The following is a 5,134-nucleotide window of genomic DNA, read 5'->3' on the forward strand; positions in this document are numbered from 1 at the left end:
CTTTGGCTACTAAGCGTGCCTTATGCTTGTCAATCTCCCCATGTTCACTGTACTTGGTCTTGTAAACCCACTTGACACCGATCTTTTTAGCTCCAGGAGGCAACTCAGTTAATGTCCATGTCTTGTTCTTTTCAATGGACTTGATCTCATTGTCCATAGCTTGTCTCCACTTTACATTCCTCGCTGCTCCTTCAAAATGAAAAGGATCTTCAGTTGCCACAACTTGTGCCATGTGTGCCTCATCTTCACTCAAACCTTCTCCACTAACATAATCATTCAAATAAGGAGGAGGACGTCTCACTCTCCCTTCATTCTCATCAGGCCCATTAGGATTTCCTACTTCTCTACCCCGTGCTTCTTCACTGCCCTTACTCTCACTTATTTCCCCTCTATCACCATTCCCATCTTCATCTCCATTTTCACTCACCCTCTCTTCACCCTCATTGTTTTCTTCATTCTCTCCCCACTCCAAGTCTAACAAGATTTGCGCCTCATAATTCACTCCCCAATCCCACTATTTTTCTTCCTCAAAAATAACATCTCTACTCACAACAATTTTTCTAGCTATAGGATCAAACAATCTATACCCCTTGGACTCCTCACTAACTCCCAGTAAGACACAAGAAAAACTTTTATTATCTAATTTACCTCTTCTTGCATCTGGAATGTGAACATGAGTTAGGCATCCAAAGACCCGAAAATGCTCAACTGAGGGCTTTACTCCACTCCATGCCTCTTGTGGTGTTACATTCTTCACTACCAATGTCGGGCACCTATTCAGAACATAGAAAGTCCAATTCACAGCCTACGGCCAAAATCTTTTCGGAATCTTCTTATCAGACAACACAGAACGGACCACATTCATCACGGTTCGATTTTTCCTCATAGCTACGCCGTTTTGTTGTGGTGTATATGCAGTGGTTAATTGTCTCTTGATTCCACTTTGTTTGCAAAAATCATTGAAGTCATTTGAAGTGAATTCACCCCCTCTATCTGTCCGCAAGCACTTGACAAATAGTCCTTTCTCTTTCTCCACCATCTTTTTGAAAAGCTTGAAGCAATTCAGTGCCTCACACTTTGCTGTCAACAGATATACCCATGATTTATGACTATAATCATCAATAAAACATAATGTGTACCTTTTGCCACTATTGGATATTGGGGAAATAGGCCCGCAAATGTCTGCATGAATGAGCTCTAATGGCTGACTTGCTCTCCACGTACTTATCTTTGGTATGTCATCTCGGTGCTGTTTGCCATTAATGCAATCCGTGCATGTTGTGTTTGAAGCTTGAAACTGAGGAAGTCCATGAACCATCTTCTTGTTTTGCAAGGTTCTCAAACCTTTGTGACTCAAGTGGCCATATCGTCGATGCCAAAGGGAAGAGAGATCTTGAGAGCTTGTATGAAGACATCTTTCTGGCTGAGCATTTGTAGGGACTGGAGTCTAAGCTAGCAGTATAAACATTCTATTTACACTCATCGCAATCTGAATAGTCAAGCCCTTCATCGGATGATAGATTTTACAGACTCCCCCTTTAATCAATATCGCTAAGCCTCTTTCTTGAAGTTGTCCTATGCTCAAGAGATTATTCTTGAGCTCTGGAACATAGTACACTTCATGGACAACATGGTTAACTCCATTCAATAGCAGCTTCACATTTCCCTTTCCAACCACATTTATCCTACTATTGTTTCCCAATTTAACTGAATGTAGAAAGCTCTCATCTAGATTGGTGAACATACCTCGATTTCCACACATATGATTGGAACACCCCTAGTCAAGGAACCATGCATCATTCCGTTTCACCTCATGTGATTCAACATATGACATCAAAAGCATCTCATCCTCTTCATTCACTTCTGTGTAATTTGCCTCCTTATCCCACTTTGGACACTCATACTGGAAATGTCCAAGATTGTGACACTTGAAGCATTCCACATCAGCTCTGTTGAATGCCTGACCTCCTCTTCCACGACCTCTTCCTCTGTAATTGCTTCTTCCACGACCTCTGCCTCCAACTCTTTCATCAGTTGTCACCTTTAGAGCTTGCTCAACACCACTGCTCCTGTGAAACTTTTGCTCATGCACAATGAGCGAGCTTTGAAGCTCATCAATAGTGAGTGCATCCATATCCCTAGACTCCTCAATCGAACAGACTATATAATAAAATTTGTCGGTGAGGGATCTAAGAATTTTCTCACAAATTGTAACATCAGTCATAGCCTCCCCATACACTCTCATCTTGTTTGCTACTGACATGACTCTAGCAAAATAATCAGTAATTGTTTCACCAACCTTCATTTCGAGAGTTTCAAAGTCTCTTCTCAAGGCTTAAAGAGTCGAGCGCTTCACTCTAGCATTGCCTTCATATTTCTTTTTCATGGACTCCCAAATCTTCTTTGATGTATCCTTCTCCAAAATCTTCTCCAGAATTGTTCTATCTATCGCTTGGAAAAGATAGTTCTTGGCCTTGAGGTCCTTGAGCTTCAATGCTTCTAACTCTTTCTGCTGCCCTTCTGATAGAGGTCGTGCTCCTGTCATCGGCTCTTCATAACCGGTTTCAATCAGACTCCAAAACTCTTTGCTTCGAAGAAAATTTTCCATAAGCATGCTCCAATGGTCATAATGACCATTAAAACGTGGAATGGATGGTTGCACAAAATTTCCTTCGGAGGTCATCTTCTTCTCTCTCTCTGTGTGTTTGGAAATCACTCGAAAGCTGCGGCTTCTTTTCTCAGGCCCAGTGGGGGCTCTGATACCAATTTGTTGAGAATGGGAACAAGAAAGCAAATAACTGGATTGAATGACTTATTATTGAACAGCAACCTTTGGCTATTATATAGCCTTACATGAACTAAAAAACAGCTGAAATACAGCCCACGATTCACACTAACAGAAATGTAGTAACGTGCATAAGGAAAGAGTCAAAAACAGTAAACAAGTCTCCCTACAAGATTGGGAGTACCGTACGTAAAGGAATACGAGCCTTAATAATTACCCCGACAAGATTGGGAATCCAAAGAAACCAATTTGCACGTCACCACATGCAAGTCAATGTCAACTCAAGTCATACACGATTTCTGATAAATTCAAGTCGGAAAATGAATTTCTAGGAAAGTTATGAGCATTTCAAACTCTATGTTTCTCCATAAATATCCAACAACAAATCTTAACCTTCATTCTCATTCTTCACTAGCCCTTCACCAAAATGGCTTTCTACAATACAACAAAATACCTTACAATAAGCGTCATTGCAATAGTATTTGTAGCTGGAGCACTGCTAAAAAATGTGACAGCACAAAATTGTGGCTGTGCCCCAGAGCTATGTTGTAGCCAGTATGGCTACTGCGGCGGCGGCGAAGATTATTGCGGCCCGGGTTGTCAACAAGGCCCTTGTACTGGCGGTGGCGGCGGCACACCTACCACACCAAGCACCAATGGTGGTGGTGGTTCGTCGGTGGCTGATTGTAACCCAAGAATTCTTCAGTGGAATCATTAACCAGGCACCTTCAGACTGTGTTGGGAAGAACTTCTACACTCGAGATGGTTTTATTAACGCTGTCAACTCATATTCTGACTTAGGTAAACGTGGTTCGGTCGACGAGTCTAAACGGGAAATCGCAGCTTTCTTTGCTCATGCGACTCATGAGACTGGCTGTAAGATATTCCTTTCCTCCCCTCTCATACATACAATGTGACTTGTGTTAATAGTATACATACATGAACAAATTATAACTCCCCTCTCTCATTAAAAACGTGCATATGTTACATGGTGTGAAATTATATGTTTCACAACGTGCAATAAGAGCACGTTGTATTATACAACTTTTAGCAACATGCATTTAGTGTGCGTCGTCGAAATGCGTTTAGTGCATATCATGTCTGAAAGTTTCTATAGTTGCTAAATATTTTCCATGTATTAATTAAGCTCCACAATTTCCGAATGAATTTCCTCATTATGATATGCACAGATATTTATGTCAAATAGTTTATAACCTATAAAAATTCAAAACCCCTATTTCTCATATAAAAATAACTTTTTCTTTTTCGTTCAGATTTTTGCTTCATAGAAGAGGACGAGGCGACTCGTGAAACCGCCTGCCGGCCAAGCACAGACTATCCATGCAACCCCGACAAAAAATACTACGGGCGTGGACCATTCCAAATTACATGGAATTACAATTATGGACCTGCTGGAAAGAGCATTGGCTTGGACCTTTTAAACTCTCCAGAAACCGTGGCCTCAGACGCTGCTGTTGCATTCAAGACTGCCATTTGGTATTGGGTGGGAAATGTTCGTTCTGTTTTAAGTCAAGGATTTGGAGCCACAACTCGAGCCATTAATGGTGCTAAGGAATGCGATGGTCAAAATTCTGCCGCAGTTCAAGCCCGGGCCGCCTTGTACAAGAGTTATTGCAGCCAATTTAATGTTGATCCTGGCACTAATCTCAGTTGCTAGAATGCCAAAACTTATTAATTATATAGAGATTATCGTTAATTGCCCCCTTTAATATGATATATATAAATATATCTTTTTTTTTTTTTTGTTTGTTCCCAAGCTAGCATGGAAGGAGAGGACTACCTCCTGTTGTGTACTCCACCCATTGAATAAAATAAAGATTAAATATTTGTATTGAATGTGTTCTTTGTCATTCGCTAGGGAGGAGGATGAGACAAAATTATATTGGATTGCCCCAAGATTGTCTTCTATGTGAATCGAACCCGGATGCACTAAGGGGGGAATGGGAGAGTTTTGGCCTACTTTTTTTACCGTGATGCCACCCCATGTGCTGTATTGAATGTTATATATATTGTTGAAAATTGTAGGAATCTTTGTGAAGTCTGTTTAGCGAACATTTGTGATTGGTTTGATATGAATATGAGATTAGTTGTGCTGAGGACTTGTTTTCTTCTAAATTTGTTTATATATCGGCTTCTACCCTAACTTGAGAAAGAATAAATACTCCTTGGCAGTAAAGGTTGCTTGGAGTACAATTCGGGCTAATTACATGTTTTAAGCAACTAGAAACCCCAATCAAATAAGGTCATATAAGCCACAATTTGACTCAAGAAAAATTCAGGCCCAAACATGAACAAAAGCGCATATTATTTTAGCACGAATAGTTCTGT

The 5,134-nt window shown here is 40.6% G+C and overlaps 1 pseudogene; it reads left to right on the plus strand.

Annotated features, from left to right (window-relative positions):
- Positions 1-3,197: 3,197 nt before the first annotated feature.
- LOC117626287 lies at positions 3,198-4,642 on the plus strand (annotated as a pseudogene).
- The last annotated feature ends 492 nt before the right edge of the window (positions 4,643-5,134 follow it).

This window comes from Prunus dulcis, chromosome 1 (assembly GCF_902201215.1).
Source record: "Prunus dulcis chromosome 1, ALMONDv2, whole genome shotgun sequence".
Classification (NCBI taxonomy): Eukaryota; Viridiplantae; Streptophyta; class Magnoliopsida; order Rosales; family Rosaceae; genus Prunus; species Prunus dulcis.